This window comes from Anabrus simplex, chromosome 1 (assembly GCF_040414725.1).
Source record: "Anabrus simplex isolate iqAnaSimp1 chromosome 1, ASM4041472v1, whole genome shotgun sequence".
Lineage (NCBI taxonomy): Eukaryota > Metazoa > Arthropoda > Insecta > Orthoptera > Tettigoniidae > Anabrus > Anabrus simplex.
Genome location: NC_090265.1, coordinates 744,775,864 through 744,797,359, shown reverse-complemented (window position 1 = coordinate 744,797,359; position 21,496 = coordinate 744,775,864).

Sequence of the window (21,496 nt, the reverse complement as noted above, 5' to 3'; positions counted from 1 at the left end):
ATGGTAAGATTACCTTAAACTAAATTATTAAACATTTTCAATAAGAAACATATTTTTAAAAATATGGTTAGGTTATCTAAGACATCCCAATGTACCAGTTAATATTAATACTACTGGAACAAAAATTACATAAGATACTGTTTTGAAAATTGTATGTGTTTTATGCAGCTCACGTCAACACTAATCTCTTGTTCGCAATCTGGACAGGGTATATTTAGTTTTTCGGAATCTGGACGGTTTTTGCCTTGTTCGCAATCAAGACACAACCTCCATTAGGTGCCTCGGGACTGCGGTCACATGTAATGTCACCGAAGGAACTGTGATTTTTGTACACGGCATTTAATTATTTCTCATAACCGATTGTAATAATTGATTTTTATTAGGGTTGAGAAGGAGAGGGTTTTCACTGGCGTACACACTGAGTTGTTGAAGGTTCGATATATCTTTGATATTATCTTGGCAGTAAAATTGAAGGTCATCCGTATAAATGTAAAATCTATTATATTTTATTATTACAGAGGAGACATTTATATAGTGGGTAAACAGGAGATTACCAAGGTCAGAATCCTGTGGAGCTCCTGGCTTCCTGAGCCGCCTCTGTGAGCGAAAACACGTTGCCGCTTACGATCTGGAAGGTATGCAGTGAAACAGTTCAAAACCTCAGTACCTAAAACGTTTTTAAAGAATGTCTAGAGCGACGCTCTGCTTTCGGGAGGCGAGTCGGTTTGAACCTCACCGTGGCCAGTCCTTTCAATGGTTTTTTGTGTTTTCCCATTTTCGTTCTCAAGCAAATGCCGAGATAGTTCCTATTCGTAGGCCACCGCCGATTCTAACTACCTCCTTTCCGAATTTCATTCACCAACATTCATTTCATGTTCATCACCTCCACAACTGAGGTTGGTGTTCGTCTCATGCCATATAATTTCGTCCCATCCCGTATCAAGAAACGGGCTTGAAGGGTGGGCATACAATGTACAGTACTCTGTTTATGATTTGCAAGACATGGGATTAGATATAATAAAAATATTCTCTTTGACATATTCTAAATATAAAATTGAATTAGATCGACCCCATGGTGCAACAGCCTACCAAACGACCGCTGCTTAGCCCGAAGACCTGCAGATTACGAGATGTCATTTGGTCAGCACGACGAATTCTCTCAGCTGTTATTGTTGGATTTCTAGACCGGCCTCATATCTCACCGTCAGATGGTTCCAGGCCGGGCAGACTCTCTTCTTCTCCTCCCTCCAGACTTGTCTGCATATACGGGAGAAACTGAAGTAGCAGGAACAGAATGTAAAAGTGTGGGAATTGACGATTGGTACACTCTCACTCATCACACCAAGGGACTGTACTCACACCAGTGCGCGGCTATAGACTACATAAAATGCCGGACTGAGTGGCTCAGATGGATTAGGCGCGGTTTAGGCGCTGACCTTCTGACCCCAACTTGGCAGGCTCAGTCCGGTGGTATTTGAAGGTGCTCAAATACGCCAGCCTCGTGTCGGTAGGTTTACTGGCAGGTAAAATGACTCCTGCGGAACTAAATTCTGGTACCTCGGCGTATCGGAAAACCGTAAAAGTAGTTAGTGGGACGTAAAGTCAAATAACATTATTGTTATTAGACTACAAAAAGTGTTCTATTTGTACGACTACTAATTTAAAAAATCACAATCACATAATGTATGTTATTAGTTCTTTTTAAATCTGCAATTTTTGTTACTTCTCGCTCAAGCCAAAATGTCTTTACCATTGAATGTGTATGTCGAACTCTTGTTCCAGTTTCTCTACGATGTTGGGCATGAAGTGAGGTCAATCTCGATAGCGAGTCTTTGCGACCGGATGCCCTTTCTGACGTCGCACCTCATTACGGGAGTTAATGCCTTTGGCAGGCAATCTAGTGATTAGAAATTGTATACCACCACCTCTCCTACCCCACCGGGCAACTTTCAGATCGCGGCAGGGGTGGCGAATAACTTCGTAAGAAAGAGAGACATTGCAACGTACGCACTCTTCCTCACAGATGTGCGACAATATGTGACGTACCGGGTCACCTTAAATTTAATACAAATACATACTTGCTCACATACTTCTCCATAAGCAATATTCCATGGATGCGAGCCTTCAAACTTATGGCTTGAAGCCGATAGTTGATAATTAATAATAATAATAATAATAATAATAATAATAGTAATAATAATAATAATAATAGATAATGAGACTCTAAATACTCCCAGAAGTGGGGTGACGGAATACTAACCATTAAATACACACTAATTTGGAAATTAGGGATCGTTAATAAAAATTTCCGCAATAACCAATTAAATAACTATTTATTAGGAAGATAAACGTGATGGCGCATATACGAACTTTGAAATTACGGAAGAAAAAGAAAAATGGAATTAAATAAAATTTAATAAACTGTACTGTTGCGCGGAGACTTGCAGAAATGTATGCCATTAGCTCACCATTTGTAGACTCTGTTATCTGGGCACGATCTATGTAGCAGCTGATGTTTGATGGACCTCTCGTGCTGGCGTCGTCATCTCTCGTTGTAGGTACCAGTCCTATTTCTGATTCGTGCATAGCCCACTAATTGAACAATGACTTTCCTGACTTAGACACTTCCTACAGTACTTCTTACATAAAGTTGTAATAAGTCCTAATTTTAATAGCAAAACCACCTTGGGTTACGTTCATGGAGAGAATACACTTGTATTCTTCCGTATTACAGAATTGTAGCGTAACTAAATATATAACAAAACTTCTCCTGCCCTATACCAGTTAAAACCGGTCTCTCGTTGACTTTTTAGTCTCGTCATTGAAATAATCAAGTCTCAATGAGAGTAATTTTGAGTAGTGCTCTAATCAGATGCGAAGTGAACTAATTTAAGATCTTCAGGAGTTAAGACCTTCTTCGATGTCAAGACGTACAGCCCTCATCCGATGTAATGATGAACAGAATAGAATAGAATAGAATAGACCTCACCAGCTCTTGTCGTTGATATATATAGGCTCCAAAATCTCCCTCATTGTACCACATCACATGGTCCAGTAAGATCTGTTGTACTATCCCTTCTCCTATCCATCGTTGTACATCTATCATCTTGTTCGATAACGTCCATTCACATAGGTTGGACTTTCGTGCGCTCTCAACGCGTCATATAGCGAACTTCGAAAAGTAGGCGTTAACCAGTCTTTAACTGTCTCTTCAGAGTATGGAAGGGGTAAGGACTCTTGCAAGCTTGATGACGTCTTTTTCCTGGTAATGGGCTGAAATTAGCATGGTGAGTCCGGTCACCTGACCTCGGCTACTGGAAATTTACTGCAAGCTATTAATACGACTGATATTGTAATACCTTACTCAAGACGTCGTTCGTTCAGAAATCGTTATAGTCGAGATACAAAGAAATGAAATGATGTGAAATGGATGACTACAAACATAATAATTAAAAATGACCAAACACTAATTAAATATATACATCTTTCCAATTAATTATATAGTTCGATAATTTAGTACATGGTGTGATGTTCCAAATATCACAACATCAAGATAACAATAAATTTCTAATTAGCTAAAAGCGTATTTGCGGGACAAATTAAAAAGTTCTGAAATTGGGGACTGTTAGTTTCTCTTTCAAGCACCCTGCATATGTCTTGTTTCAGTCGCACATTACTGTCAGTTTTGAAATCATCTCGTTTATCTCAAACATAGAAGTTTGTACTAGGAAAGCCGCCAGCTGGACCTGTACGCGAGGGTCGGTATCCACCAGTCATCGTACAGTATCTCTGAGATCGTTGCCTTAACAACAAATAGCGCAGGAAAGTGTTTCTAGAAACCGTTAAGAACATAACTCATTGTTAAGTGGAGTGGGATGTACTTAGGTGATTTGTATCCACACATTGTTCGCTACCCATTTCCTTTATCGCTAACAAGCGGAACTTGTAAACACAGTCGTGTTTTGTAATGCACTAATAATATTAACGGGAACACTTATCGTAATTCCCTTATTTCGTTTAATTTCTCGGTATAACAGTAAGTCCATTATCCAAAGTAAGCAGAGAGCGAAAGGACATAGTTTCTTTTCATTTTTATCATTACCTATTGGCGTTTAATTACATAAATAATTTTATGGTTTAATGCACAAAATACATTAATTCTCGCTACATTAAGCATAACGTGAATGGCCTCGTCTTTGATTGAAGGCAACAGACAGGAAACGAGGAGTTTTACGTGGAATCCGAATCATTCCGAGAGCTCGTCCAGTAAGTCGTATAAAGGCCTTAAGCTTAGATTACCGCTTGAAGTGAGTGAGGAACGGAAGCTACGAGACGAGCAATCGCTGTCGACAACGTTCTCCCAAGCATCGAAGACTAGATCCCAAAGGCCATCTTGGGGCGGGGTAAGGCTAGTTCTCCTTCAAGACGCGCTTTGTCTCAGCCCTCACGTTTTCGATTGGGCTGAGATTCTGAACGCACGGAGGCAGGTCTATAACACTGCAGTCGTCCTGTCTTGCTCGGCGAACATTGCTTATGTGGATACGAGAGATTGGTCCTGTTGAAAGACATCCACTCCCACAGTGGTAAAACACACGACCAGTACAGGAAGTCTACTTGACGTAATGGGGCTCGTATACTCGTACCGGGGCTTCGTTGGTCGATGAAATAACATTTTCCTAATCGCGATCGATAATTTTCTCGGCAATTGCTAGACAGTAGAGCTGATGTTCGTCGGCTTGACGGTCGCGCATCTACTACGCAGTAGAATACAGTCGTCACGGAGCCAGGAATCCCAGTATTGTGCTTTAATTCCTCAGCATTGTGACGTAATGCGTTCACTGCTGGTGCTGAAACACGCCACAATCCACTACGGATGCGTCTGCTGAATGTTCTTTTTCGTCATACTGTAGCTGTCCTGACAGGAACCCCATAGCAGACCCGCCTCTACTCTGTTGGTAGTGTTTGAATGATACCTGTGGCACGCTCGATATTCGATCACTACCCTTTCATAAACTCTCGTGAATATCTGGGTTAGTACGTTTGAGTAGTGGGATACACTCCGCACCAGCGACCTACAATCGCTTAGGCCCACGCGTGCTTTCATGAATAAGATTCTCGCCTGCTGTTACGCACATTCGTGTTCGAATCCCGAGCTGGACCCATAAAGCTTGTCAATTTCGTAGTAAATTGCTTTTAGGTATTGCACTACTCATCTTAAATAACCATCTTCTGTGACGGCCAAATTTTGCGTATTTGAGTGAAACAGTACAACTATCGTATAATTGTCAGCTTAGCCCTATATAAGAGAAATATAGTCCAGAAGTAGTTCGCAGAACGGGGCAAAATCACTCTTATAGACTGGCTTCTTTACGGATCTCAGCCCAATCGAAAACGTGAGGTCTGAGACAAAGCACGTCATGGGGAAGAACTGGTATGATCCCGCGTCATGGCCTTTGATCTTTGGGAGGAGGCTGCCGAGAAGACTCACAAGAAGTCACGGCTGCTTGTAGGTACGGCATGAGTAACAGATAAACAGTGCGTGCTTTCTGAAAGACGAGTGTTCATTGTGCAGTTCTTACAGTAAATGTGTAGCTTAAGCGCAATTGCATTACCAATTTGAAACTTCACAGTAGCACCTTAATTCACAGGAATCACCGCGGACGGAACCGATGTTTATTGTCAGGCCTTGAGACTTGAGATTAGAGCATGCGCAGCAGTCATGCTTACACTCCGCACTCCTTACCCTGCATGCACACGCTTTCTCGTTAGACGTCGCACGGTTTCCGTTTCTTGTAAACTTCAAACTGTAACTCAAGGAGAAAGCCTTTATACGAGTTGGTGTGATTCGGATTCTACGTGAAATTATATATTGCGGCTACTGTAACTATGGTCAGCACTACCGTCAGATATTCTTATTCCACTAGCATCGTGCGATGGCAAGTTATGCAAATGCACAAAAATGGTAGACACTTTGATTTCTTCCAACTACGTTATCTGACATTACCCAACAGTTTTACAGGCGGAGGCCCTGGCCACCCTACAGATAAATCGAGATACTTGTATTGAAATATAGTACTCCTCGTTTTCTGTCCGTTACCTTCATTCATGGGAATGAAAGACGTTATGCTTAATATAGCAATAACTAACATGTGTGTAATTAAACGCAAGTAGGTAATAATAAAAATGAAAAGAAATTAATGAAAAGCTATTAATGGGCGTCGCGCTATACAGAGAGATGTAACGAAATAAGGGAATTGCGATAACTGTTCCCCATTAATGTTGATAGTGCATTCCAAATCAGGACTGTGTTTACAAGTTGTTCTTGTCAGCGACAAAGAAAATGGGTAGGGAACACTATGTGGATACGAATCACTGCAATTTCTATCCTATCGCCCACGAACAGCACTTCTACTAACTACATCTCACTCCACTTAACGATGAGTTATGCTCTTAACGGCTTCTAGAAACAATTTCCTGGGCTATTTGTTGTTTATGTGCCTGCGTCGATGTAGAAATTGGGTGTCAGAGATGTCTACAAGCCAGTAAAGTGGCTAGCGTTGAGTGTACATCCCTCGTGAGTCAAGGAAGTGAAGGTTTCTCGACCGGTTGGACAGTGCCGTTATACTGGCCAGCTGGTCTGGGAGATATCTCTGTTGGCATTTCTTTTTCTCTACTTTTCGTCGTAAATTCGATACACGGCCTTGTGAGTGCGACAGTGCTTATTGCGTCAGCAGGCGGGGCCAGCTGTTTATTTGCTCAAGTGCGAAGCGCACTGGTCTCTCATTATTGTTAATAATAATGGTGTACACTTGTAGTTATCTCGGATATTAAAGTCGAAAATAGACTCATTTGTTGATAGTGACATGGCGGGAAACGGCTGAACCTAAGTTTTGGATAGTTGAAGAATTGTGCGTGCCACTATATACATATATTTGCTACTTGAGTTACGTCGCACCGACACAGGCAGGTCTCATAGCGACGATGTGATAGGAAAGGCCAAGGAATGGGAAGGAAGCAGCCGTGGCCTTAATTAAGGTACAGCCCCAGCACTTGTCTGGTGTGAAAATGGGAAACCACGGAAAACCATCTTCAGGGCTGCCGACAGTAGGGTTCGAACCCACTATCTCCCGGATGCAAGCTCACAGCTGCGCGCTCCTAACCACACGGCCAACTCGCACGGTCGACTCTATATTACAGTGGCGACCATAATATTAAAGGGACCTAGCCCTTTCCAATCCCATCGTCGCCATAAGACCTATCTGTGTCGGTGCGACGTAAAGCAAAATTATTGTAAAAGAAATAATGATGTAGATATCTGCGGAAATATACGGACATTTTAACCACAAGCGCTATGGTAACGAAAATGATTTTTATTGGATCGTCACGGATGATGGTCATCAGCAGAGCCCGGATTTCCATGCACTATCAAATCTCGAAATATGCAAACATTCACGCATTGTCATATGACTAAACATACACAATAAACTGGAAAATATGTACTATGAAAATAAATTCCTTCTGAAACATTGTACAACTATTTTTTTCAAATTGTCTTGATTCAAGCCCATTCGTTTATCTGTTGGCACATTCTTGAGCACAGAAACTGACCTTTCTACGCCATAAGAAGTGAATGAAGACATTTGGGACAAAGTGACAATCAAAGTGTACGTCTTTGCATTTTCACGTCTTTTATAAGCTTTACAAATTCCAAATCAGGATTTGAATGGATAACTGCCGCACCTACTTCTCCGTGCGATCATTGCAGATGGTGATGTCTTTAATAACTGCTTACGATTGCCTTTAAAGACGTGTGACGAGTGAGAATTCCGGGTAAGAAATTCCAGGATAACCGAAGATGGTTCAGTTCAAAACGATGGTTTGTAAGCTCCTCTCAGATTAACGCGGCGTCTCAGCAGTGCGGTACATACACGTTTTGTTTTGTTTTGTTTGTTTAACATAGATGATAAAATGAGCCGTCATTTGGTATTGTAATGCACAATTTACGGTTCAGTTAATAGCAATTTATAACTGGGACACCTTACTCCTAAAAATTGTATAGATCGACGTGGGGCCTTCCGGCTTCGGTAAATGTTTCCTGAAGCAGCAGATAGTGTGCTTTGTTAAATTGGTTTGTAGGACCCCTACCCTATATCCTAACTATGGTTGTCAGATACGATGCCAGGAATACGTTCTCTAAAACAAATATTAAATGTCAAAACATATTACAGGTGTTGTTTAATATTAATCCTACAGCATGTCCTAGTAATAATGTTAACTTAGAACGAAGGAGAGGTAGAGGATAGAGAATTAAAAACACACACACACGATTTAAAGTACACCCTCTCTATTAATCCATGAATTAAAGCTGTTATGAAAACCAAGCCATTTAATACGCAGTTTATTCCCACGACGTCGAGTAATACGTTTAACTAAATAGCGATCGGGATATTTTGTTTTCTGCAGTTTTTCAATGTAGAATCCTCCTTCAATAGGCTGTCCTCTGAGATCGCGAAGTAAATACGTAACTGGATTAGTAAGCTTAACACTCCTGATTTGAAAAATGTCCGTGCTCCAGTTGGGAGTGTATCCTTTTGTAAAGACAGACTTGTGTTTGTTGATGCGAACAAAATCACCTTCTTTAAAGCGACAGCGGTGTGGATCAGCTGTTTTAATTACAAGATGCAAGCATCTAGGCGAGGTGTATTCCTAGTGACAAGACGTGGCTTTGTTCCGATAGTGCGATGAGGTGTATCGTTGTAGATAGATGCAAGTCTAGGTAGCAGATCAATCCAACGATATAAACCTTGTGCTGCACATTCTCGTCACATCATTGTTTTGAGTGTACGATTAAAGCGTTCTACAACACTTGTCTTGAGATTGCTGAACGTAGAGTAGTGTTGAATGCCAAGTAACTTGAGGTAAGAAGAAAAATCCTTGTAGTAAAACTCTTTACCTTGATCAGTTTGAAGAAGCCTTGGGCGGTGTTTCTATTCTTCAACAATATGTTTGAATGCTTCTTTGACTTGAGCTGCTGTCTTAGAACGCACAGGTTGTACAAAAGCAAACTTCGAGAACACATCGATAACAGTAAGTAGATACTTATACCCCTTATTACTAGAGGCATATGGAATCATTTCTACTAAGTCTGCTTGCCAGATATAATCTTTTCCTCGTGTAATAACGCGTCTGCGACAGTAGGTGCGACGTGCTGGTTTATGTAACTCATGTGCGATGTTTACCTTTACAGGTGAGATCTTCTCTTGACGAGCCATTACAAAATAATACCGGTATGTTGTAATTCTCTCTCTATTTTTAGAATTTCTGATTCGTGACCTGTGTTGCCAGCATCTTGCGATGCTCTTATATGTTGTAATCGTTCAACGAGTAAGTTTGGGTCATTCCATTATCTTATGTCTTCACACGGCAACAAAGGCCTGTAGATAACATCAAGACCACGTGCAGTCGAAAACAGATTAGAAATAAACTCACAATACTTGTAACCCTTATTTGCATTTACAGCTTCTGTTCTCTTGTAATTACGTCGTATTGCGTCAGTAGCAAAAAGCATTGCTTTATATTTTTTAAGATCATCTTTTAAATTATATCCTTGTCAGGTATTCGTTAGTAAAGAAGTTCTAATAGTCCTTTCGTAGATTTATAGATAACACCTTTCACAATAAGTTTGTTGCTATTAATCTTAACATTTGAATTTCCTATCCAGAAACAGTCATCTTCGTAGCGAATACCGTAGGTGGTGTCAGTTTGTCCTGTAAAAAGTTTTGTATATAAGGTGCATCCATAGGTTTATTGAATAAAAGTTCTAAACTGATTACGATACACTGGCGTGATCATAACCTCAGACAAAGGTGGTAGATCTTGCGTGGATGTAGTGGGTGTTTCAGCAATAACATCTGTAGTTAAAACCTCAACACTCTTAGATGGTGAAATATCGTTAAGATCTTCTTCTATATCCTCTTCTTGATCTATATCTTGCTTCTCTTTCTCATCTTGCTTCTCTTGTTTATGCTTCTCTTCTTCTTCATGCTTCTCTTTATCATATTACGTTTGCATAGAAGCAAAACTTGAAGTAGACTCCGGCAATGAAGTAGAATTAAAAAATTATTTGAGTGGTGTACTTAGTTGTGTTTTTAAAAATAAATCCGTGTCTGCTTGAATACGTTTAAGCTCTGTAAATTTCCGTCGAATATTATTTCGTGCATGGATTATATGTTTTGTAATCTCCTTGCTAAATGTTAACATGGTGATGGTTTTCGAACAAGTAGTCACTGTAATTCTATGTTAATGCATATAAAATGATCGAAACCTGTGCGATATCGTCCATGCTGAACATCATTTTCTTTATCAATAACTAAAAGGCTGTAACGATGTGGTGACCAACATGTAGCACACATACGTTTAAAGTCATTGAATGTCATATCAGTGTTAACATGATCGTTATACACATGGCGCATGTTGCGCTCATCTTGCCGAAAAAGCACAAAAACATTTGCGTTGTCGCGTATCAACTGCTTAGGCACACGAGAATAGGTTTGGCATAAATAGATACAATCAACATATTTATGTCGTCCCATACTAAACAATGCACTAATAACGTTTTGCTGTTCTGTTGCGACATCGTCAAAGATCATAAGATAATTAGGAAGCACATCGTCTGGTGATGGTAATTGCTCGTGTGAATTAAATTCAAAATATTTTATTCCATCTTTAACCAGATCGTGTATTACAGTTTGTAGAATAGTATATCGCGGTTGATAGAGTTACTTTGTGAAAACGTTAATATTCTCGAAGCGTATACCATTTAAATAAGTAATGGGTGTAAGTAAAAGATTTGTTTTCCTGCATCCCGATGGGCCAGATATAATACATCGAACAGTAAAAGGAAACTACGTTCCATGACGTTTTTTTGTAGTTGTACTAGAACTAGTTAAGAGATGTGGCACAATGTCACTAACAGGTAGTGTGTCTTGCTGCTTTATAATCTTCATGATAACTGAATCATAAAGTAGGCAATAGTAATTTATACATTGAACGAAACAAAAGGTAACGGTTAGTTTATCATTTGCTCTTGACGAGTAATGTCGTGTACAGAATGGTGAAACAACGATATCCAAAAGACATGAAGAAGAAAAAGCAAAACTGTCTGATAGAAAGATGTTATAAAGGCTGCACAAAAAGATACCGTATTCGAGGGGAATACAATGCGCGTGTAGTTATTACCAGGGCACTACGCGCAGCAAGAGCGAGAATTTCTCCAAAGTGCAGATCAGTGCTGTGTAAACGTGCACGAATTATTCCTGTACCAAAACGAGGAGGATTTCTTCCTGCGCTGTTTGCTGGTCTAGCAGCTTTAGGGTCATTGCTGGGTGGTGCTAGTGCTGTAGCAAGAACCGTTAAGGCTGTAGGAGAAGCGAAACAACAGTTGAAAGAGAGTGAACGTCATAACAAGACGATGGAGGCAATAGCATTACGAGGCAAAGGCGTACACAAAAAAGGGCTTGGCATCTACATTTCTCCAAAAAACGTTTACTGAATGCACTGCCACATCGAACTCTGACGCATGAAGAAGCTTTTACATTTGCTAAACAACTAGGAATTCCTTATTTTTGAGGTGTCTATATGCGTGATCAACTACCAGGGTGCCCACGTGAACGTGTAAATGCCGTAATTAACTTAGACAACAGTCGCGGACCTGGAACTCATTACGTTGCTTATGTAAAACTTAAATCTGAAGTATGGTATTTCGATAGCTATGGAGACTTACCTCCTCCCTTTGAGCTCATACGTTATTTCGGAAGCAGTGCAGACATTGTTTACAATAAAAACCCTGCTCAAAAATTTAATACACGCATGTGCGGACGATTATGTCTTATGTTCTTACATCAAACCCAGACAGTAGACAAAGTGCATTAGTGTGCACGTGATGACTAACGGTGAAAGAACGTTTGCTGTACGTGGAGAAGGACCTGAAACAACCGTCTATTTCTATCCGCCGATTATTTTTGGATTTCAAACCAATCGTAAGTTCAATCACGAAAAAGATAGCTCACTGTTGATCACTATAAATTAAGGCATGTTAGACTAAATCTCAACGGAATTACGTACCCCTACGAAAACATAGACATTAACTTTGAGAAAAATAAATTTGGAATGATCTATGACATGCTTTGTAAATTCCAATAATCGTGTTATCAGAAAGAAGATCGTCCGCTATTTTCGCCTCAAGAATTTAAAATTGTAGTTATAGACCGCTCTTATCATGAAGAATCTATAAAAGAATCTCGTGTTGATATTCATTTAGAATTTGAAACATCTGAAAACGTTCCTGCTAACACAGCAGCCTATTGTCTTATTATTCATATGAGTGATGTTACTTACCATCTGCGAAAGAATTTTGTTACCAGACTATAAATAAGGATATCCCTTTGTCATCAACATAATGATGATGATTCAGAAAAGGAACAAACTACATAAATAATAACAACAAGGTAAGAACTGCATTATCTTCTTTGTAAAGCATAGCATACGTAGCATAACATATTTCTAAATGTTTGTTTAATTTCAATGTTGCAGGAGGCATTACAATTTCGGAAGTATGCTACATCTTCGCAGAAAGCTGTTAAGAAGCATACCAACCTTGTCAGCAGCAAAACGAACACTGATGTAGTACATTGTAAATATATATTTCATTGCATTCAAAATGTTGTACTTATTGCATTCCTTTGCCTCCTTACACCTACTCATTCTATCTATAGAAGTTTGAGAAAACTAACAAGTCTAAACATGCACAACGATGATGACGTCATCGCTGCAGGTTAAAAACAGAATATTAGCACGTGCACACTCTTGCCTTCGCAATGCATCTTTAAACTTGTTCGGTAGAGATATAAAGCTATGCCTTGACAGAGGAGGAGGAGGAGGAGGCCGCCATCTTGCGCAATCGCCCCGTAGGCCGTCTCATAAGAGCTCATGTATAGCAGCCATCTTGTGCAATCGTGAAGCCTGTGTATAGCCGCCTTCTTGTGCAGTAGCCTCTAAGCTAGCTTTCTCCATAGGAGCCTGTGTATAGCCGCCAACTTGCGCAATCGCCCCCTAGGCCGTCTCATAAGAGCTCATGTATAGCCGCCATCTTGTGCAATCGCGAAGCCTGTGTATAGCCGCCATCTTGTGCAGTAGCCTCTAAGCTAGCTTTCTCCATAAGAGCCTAGGTATAGCGGCCATCTTGCGCATCGCCCCCTAGGCCGTCTCATAATAGCTCATGTATAGCCGCCATCTTATGCAATCGCCCATGGCTGGCATCTCTAACAGCATCTTGGTTTAAAAAACTAAGATAATAGTATGTTGAGAAGGGCAGCTCGGTAAGTATATTGAGAACGGGCAGCTTACTTTATAACTATGATCGTAGGAAGGGCAGGTTGCTTACGGCGTGGCTAAGTCCCGCGCTATAAAATTTACTTCACCGGGCGAGTTGGCCGTGCGGTTAAGGGCACGGAGCTGTGAGCTCGTATCCGGGAGATAGTGGGTTCGAATCCCACTGTCGGCATCCCTGAAGATGGTTTTCCGTGGTTTCCCCGTTTTCATACCAGGCAAATGCTGGGGCTGTACCTTAATTAAGGCCACGGCCGCTTCCTTCCCATTCCTAGGCCTCTCCTCTCCCATCGTCGCCATAAGACCTATCTGTGTCGGTGCGACGTAAAGCAAATAACAAAAGAAACGTTTTCTTCCGTCAAGATAGCAGTAAACCATGTGCATGTAGTTAAAAATAGCGGCTGACAGATGTCAAAAATCACGTGGAATTTTTAAAATTGCCCGCTACTACATGCCTGAGGTAGCAACCATGAGGTTTAGTGCTGTAAAGATGGCAGCACTGTGCTCTGTTGTTTAAAGATGATAGCTGTCAAAAAGCACGTGGAATTTTTCAAATTGCCCACCATTACATGCCTAAGGTGGCACCCATGAGGATTTAGCCCCGTCATGATGGCAGCATGATGCAATCTGGTTTAAAGATGGGCGCTGTCAAAAAGCACGTGGCATTGTTTACAAACAAGAGCACGAGGAATTTTTCAAATTGCCCGCCACTACGTGCCTAAGGTGGCACCCATGAGAATTTAGCACCGTTTTGATGGGAGCATGATGCTCTCTTGTTTAAAGATGGCAGCTGTAATAAAGCACGTGGCTTTGTTTACAAACAAGAGCACGTGGAATTTCAAATTTCGCGCGTCCACGTGCCTAAGGTGGCTCGCATAAGGTTTAGTACCCTAAAGATGGCAACACTGAGGTTAGCGATCGTCTGTTGTTTAAAGATGGCCGCTGTCAAAAAAGCACGTGGCTTTGTTTACAAACAAAAGCACGTGGTCATGACTTCACGCTCACGTGGTCATGACGTCACTGGGTCAATGACCTTGGCCGGGATCAATGACCTCGGGTGCTGACGCAGCAGAAAAATGCTGACGAGGTGGATTGTGAGCCCCACTGCTCCCGTACAATAGAGGATGGTTGTTCACTTGTACTTCATTTCAAAACAATAATTAACACCACCACTAGTGTTAATAGAGGATGGTTGTTCACTTGTACTTCATTTCAAAACAATAATTACCACCACCACTAGTGTTAATAGAGGATGGTTGTTCACTTGTACTTCATTTCAAAGCAATAATCACCACCTCCATCATTGTTAATAGAAGATGGTTATTCTTTTAATTTTTTTTTAAAAGAATAGAGTACTCCTATCCCCTAATTCCGGATCGCCTGAAACTGGATAGATTATTGGTGGCGAAGTTAGGGCTCAAGGCCCTCTCTTACACTAAACCACTGAAAGAGTATACATTTACATAATTACAAACACAAATGAAACAAATAATATTAATAGCAATAATAATAATAATAATAATAATAATAATAGAATCCTTAATTTTAAAATACACAAAATAAAGTACACTTAAATTACGTAACTACAGTACGCCATTCATTTATCTCATTCATTCCTTCATTCACTCAACAATATCCAGCAAGTCAGCGGGATCTACTCAGCAAATGTTCGCGACGAGCCACTTTAAACTTGCGATGAGGGAGATTGTCTCTAATGTTCACAGCAGGGTGCAAATCGGAAAAAAATAGTGGGGGAAGAAGGATTATGGAGTTTAACTACTAGTGTTATTTCAAGCAGTACCTGGCCGCGGAGGGGGTATGTAATTCCCTTGTAAGTAAATTAACAATATGTAGTGGAATTTAAAAGCATTTTCACTACCGATGGAAAAGTATTATTTTTCCAACCGTGTGGTAAAACAGTACGTGCAGATCAACGTTCTCAAGTAATCCAGCATTTGTCTGGAAATAAGCATACTGCGGCTGCTTCACGTGTGCGTTCGCGACAATTACTAATAGCTGAACGAGCTACTTCAAATGCAGACCCATCTAAATAATCCCAGTATTATTTAGATGTGTGCAGAGCATTTGTTTGCGCCGACATTCCTCTTCGTAAAATAAATAATCCGGGACTGAAAGATTTCCTAACAAAGTACATTAATTTTGAGCCTCCATATGAATCCACATTAAGGAAAAACTATCTCCCAAAATGTTACGAAGAAACTTTACAGAGAATTCGGGCAGTATGTGATAGCGAAAAACTATGGGTGAGCATTGACGAAACCACTGATTCAAGTGGCAGAAAAGTAGGAAATGTTGTAGTTGGTGTGTTGAAGAATTACAAAACTGCTTGCGAACATTCTTATTTGCTAGCGTGTAAAGAAATGCTTGTTGCAAACCATGTCACTGTAGCTAGGTTATTCAATGAAGTCATGCACTTACTTCGACCAAAAGGTATAAAATACGACCATGTATTGCTTTTCCTTACTGACAGTGCAGTTTACATGAAAAAGGCAGCCGAAGGCCTTTCTGTGAGCTTTTCGAAAATGATACACGTAACTTGCGTTGTTCATGCTCTAGACAGGTTATGTGAAACTGTGCGGGCTCAGCATCCTCAAGTGGATAAATTAGTGTGTAATAGCAAAAGAGTCTTCGTAAAAGCACCCTCAAGAATCGATCTCTTTAAAGAGAAAAACCCGGATCTTGCGCTTCCTCCTCTGCCTATTGTTACGCGGTGGGGTACCTGGCTTAGCGCTGTGGTATACTACGCAGACAATTTCGAAAGTTTTGCATCCGTTGTGAACGTGCTAGGTAAAAACGACGCGTCGTCAATTGAGATTCTTCAAGATATACTAAAAGACAGCTCTTTGAAAAATGATTTGGCGTTTATATCTGCCAATCTAAGCCTCTTGTGTAAAACTATAGACATACTTAAAAAATCCACTAACCTGTTGTCCGAAACAGTGAAGGAAGTGGGCGCTGTTGAAAATAAATTAGATTCACTCCCGGCTTCGCAGGTACAGGGACTGTTAAAGGTCAAATATCAAAATTTGTTCAGGAAAAACAGAGGATTTCAAACAATGTGCCAAATTTCTAATGTATTAGAGGGTGCTCATGCTGGCGAAATTGATGACGTTATTGTTGGTGACATTCCTCTCTTTAACTATGCTCGTCTGACTTCCTGTGATGTGGAGCGATCGTTTTCACAGTATAAGGCGTTCTTTAGACATAATCGGCATGCATTCGTGATGGACAATTTGGAGATGACCTTTGTTGTTCACTGCAATTCTGAGACTACTTCTAGCAACTAATATTCCAGCGTGTGATGGGCGAGTACGAACTGGTACTATTTTTTCAAAGATGATAGGTTGCTTTTGCCATATTTAAACAAAACATTACCTTTAAAAAATAACCATTCATAATATCTACTGTGGCGTATCAAAAATTAATATACCATACGGCACGTTTCCATAGCACCATATTCTAATACAAAACATTATACTTATTTACTTCTTGAGCGCGAGTAGTTATGTGATATTTAAAGGAAAATAATTTCATTATCACATATTTTAAAGTTTTTCAGCACATAAAAAATAAATATTTTTCACATTTTTAGCACATAAAAATCCGCTCCCTAATCATCATTACCTGTGGCATTAGATGCAATAGAGTATATCACAGCTTCAACTTCATTCGAATTCCTAATTAACTGCTTGGTTCTGTTCCTCAGAATCTTGTACCGCTCGAAATCATCTGTGCTATGCGTCTGTCTGTATTGTCTGTACAGTTTGTCACGACTGGCCATAACAGATCTTATCTCGTTGTTAGCCACGCGGAAGAATGGCGGGTGATTCTTACCTGTTTCTTGGTGCGTGCTTGTCAAATATTTCCAGTACCAGTGAATTGAATTTGTTTTCTTTAGAGTTAATGTTCTGAAAATTACGTATACTAACCCAAGGCAAGTTGTATGCATCGTGGCGTAGTTTATTCCGGCCCATATGTCGTAAGTCCCGTATTGTAATGTGGCGTGGTTTGTACTTGGGTATTCGTGTAGAATAACACATGCACAATAGGTCATGTGAAGAGATGCCAGGAGCAGAGATCTGTCCGTGCTTAATTACTTTTTGAGGTTGATTTGTCACCAGAGGATCAATTAAGGTGTGACTTGTGCGGTCAGAGTAATGAACGTGATTAATAGCGTTGAAGGGTAAAATTGTCATGTTTGTAACGAGAAATAAATTCAGTAGATTGTTCGCGTCACTGGTCTGCTTTAAAAGGTCAGTGTTAAAGTCACCCATGATTATAATGTCATCGTATGCTGAGATAAGATTTGCTAATGTCTCTTCAAAATCATCAGTCTGTCTTATTTTAGGCGGCTTGTATACAATCCCTATTAATATCCTTTTATGGCAGTCTAATTCTACAAACATAAATTCCGGTCGCAGTGTAAGTCTTGGGTCAGAAGTGGAAATTATCTTACACTTTAGGTCATTTCTATAATGAAGTAGAAGCCCACCATCTATTTTGTTAATACGGTCATGGCATAATACTGAGTATCCGTCAAGGTTAGCTGCCGATGACGGGGGGTATTTAGGCATCCAGCTTTCACTGATTCCAATAATATGTGCATTGTTCACTTCAAAAATAGCCTGTACCTCTTTCATATGAGCTAATAATGACTAGCCATTTAGGTGGCAACAATGTAACGACCGCGGGTGGCTACTGAACTGCTCTTGCAACACAAGTCCTGTTGAAGGTGGTAGGGGCGAAGGTGAAGTGGAGGGTGAGGGCTGTGGAGATGAATGCAGGTCAATGATATTACCGCTGTACTGGTCAGGAAACATATGAAACTATGCAGTAGGAGAAAAAATTAAGTCAAATGTAATGGAGCTTACTCGAGCAACCTGGTGAGTAGATCCACAAACTTTCACAAGCACACACTACACACACAGATATAAACTAACACCCATAATTTCGTTCTCTAAATTCGCGTGCTCATCCTACTCCCTCCAATGTTTTTTAACTGTCCCATAGTGCATATTTGAGTTTTGCTTCCATCTTCTCTTAAAACACAAATGCGTCCATCTTGAGTCCAGCATTTCTACAGTCCCCACAAATCCCTTGCCTGATTAACGATGTTCTTTCTCACACTTGTGAGGGACTCAGCATGAGTCCACTACCCTTCAAAGCTCGTTTCGCGCGCCAAACTCGATCATGATCATGGTACCGAAGGAACTTAATAATGATCGGTCGATTTCCCTGTGAGACCACTTCAGTAGACGTTCGATTTCGGCGACCCATTCTGTGGCAGTGATCCACATCAAGAATTGAAAGTTCTACTGAGAGTTTACTTTTTAGTGTCTTTAGCATTTTTTTTTTACTATTGGCTTTACGTCGCACCGACACGACGTCTTACGACAACGATGGGACAGGAAAGGGCTAGGGCTGAGAAGAAAGCCGCCGTGGCCTTAATTAAGGTACAGCCCCAGCTCTCTAGCATTTTGATGTAAACGTCCTCGGACGGCTGTTCCGGGACACCATGCAATAAAAGGCATTTCCGGCGACTGTACTGTTCGGCCTCGTCCAATACGTCGTCTTGTTTCTGAAGCCGATCTTCCGGAGTCTTCAACTCCCCTTTTCTTTGGCCTGTTTCTTGAATGCCTGGAACTCGCCGCCAAGCGCTTGAAGCACGTTCGGTGGGTTGGCGGCACTGACTGCTGAGTCTAGGCGAGCTTGAAAGTCTTTCATGGAATCTTCGAAAGCCGATATCTTCCTCCTTACTTCCTTCATAGACATAGCGGTTACTTTTTAAAGAAGAAGGCACTTAAATATATAACGTCGTTCACACGGATAAGCACTTTCAGCTAATTAACTTGCAATTTAAACAGGGTGTAGCAAGAGCACTTGCCGCCATCTTGAGGGAGAGAGCACTCTTTTATTGCAATTCATTAACGTTTGACATATGCATTATATTTCCCCGTTATAACCATTAGACTATCACTACACTACATACCGGTATAATATATTTTGTCCTAGACGTTAACAATAGACTACTATATTGTCTAGGACAACATGTATCTTCCCTTTCTATTGAATGCATACTTTTGTGTCACCATTAACATCATGCCTTATTTAACGGCTTAATTATGAGTAGAACGTAATGACACGACAACACAACAATGTATGCATTACTACATTTGATATTCTATTGAACCTAATAGTAATTATATTCATTATTCCAGGATTACGCAGGCCTCTTATCCATCTTATCCTTATCCTTAATTATTCTCGTTCGTATGTTTTTTTTAATTTTACAGGATGGTTGTTCAATTGTACTCCCTCTTAAAATAATAATCACCACCACCATCAGTGTTAATAGAGGATGGTTGTGCAGTTGTACTTCGTCTTAAAACAGTAATCACCACCACCATCAGTGTTAATAGAGGATGATTGTTCAGTTGTACTTCGTCTTAAAACAGTAATCACCACCACCATCAGTGTTAATAGAGGATGATTGTTCAGTTGTACTTCGTCTTAAAACAGTAATCACCACCACCATCAGTGTTAATAGAGGATGGTTGTTCAGTTGTACTCCCTCTTAAAATAATAATCACCACCACCATCAGTGTTAATAGAGGATGGTTGTGCAGTTGTACTTCAATTAAAACAACAATCACCACCACCATTAGTGTTAATACAGAATGGTTGTCAGTTGTATTTCCACTTAAAACAATAACTACCACCACCATTAGTCTAAATAGAGGATAGTTGTTGATTTTAAAACAACAATCACCACCACCATAAGTGTTAATAGAAGACGGTTGTCCAGTTGTACTTCCTCTTAAAAAATAATCACCACCACCATTATTGTTAATAGAGGAGGGGGGTGCCGGGCTGAGTGGCTCAGACGGTTAAGGCGCTGGCCTTCGGCCCCCAATGTGGCAGGTTCGATCCTGGCTCAGTCCGGTGGTATTTGAAGGTGCTCAAATACGTCAGCCTCGTGTCGGTAGATTTACTGGCACGTAAAAGAACTCCCGTGGGACTAAATTCCGGCACCTCGGCGTCTCCGAAGACCGAAAAAGTAGTTAGTGGCTCGTAAAACAAATAACATTATTATTATTATTATTATTATTATTATTATTATTATTATTATTATTATTATTATTTGCTAGGGGCTTTACGTCGCACCGACACAGATAGGTCTTATGGCGACGATGGGGTAGGAAAGGCCAAGGAGTTGGAAGGAAGCGGCCGTGGCCTTAATTAAGGTACAGCCCCAGCATTTGCCTGATGTGAAAATGGGAAACCACGGAAAACTATCTTCAGGGCTGCCGATAGTGGGATTCGAACCTACTATCTCCCGGATGCAAGCTCATAGCCGCGTGCCTCTACGCGCACGGCCAACTCGCCCGGTAATTATTATTATTATTATTATTATTATTATTATTATTATTATTATTATTATTATTATTATTATTATGTTAATAGAGGACAGTTGTCCATGTACTTCCTCTTGAAACAATCATGTCCACCACCATTAGTGTTAATAGAGGATGGTTGTTCAGTTGTACCTCGTATTAGAACAATAATCACCATCACAATCAGTGTTAATACAGAATGGTTGTCCAGTCGTACTTCCCCTTAAAATAATAATTACCACCACCATTAGTGTTAATAGAGGACGGTTGTCCATCTCCACCACCATTAGTGTTAATAGAGGACGGTTGTCCATCTCCACCATCATTAGTGTTAATAGAGGATGACTTTCGATCCCGGATTAATTCGGGGGAATTTAAGTGCTCAAATACGATGTCGATAATTGTATCGCTATGTAAAAAACTACCGCGCGACAAAATTCAGGCACCTGTAGGAGTAGTTTCTGCGACGTGAAGTTATCGACATTGTTATTACTTGAGGTAGTAGTGTTATCAGCTGGCAGCATAATACATTGGTCTCACTCTTGAGGACCAGTTTTCCATTATTTCAACTATACCTACACACAAAGAGATTCAAAAGGGAACCCTTGCCGGAACTGTGTGTGTGCATTCTTACGGTAATCGAACAAGGGCATCTTATAAGGGCTAACCGCGGTGACAGGTGCCCTCTCGTACTG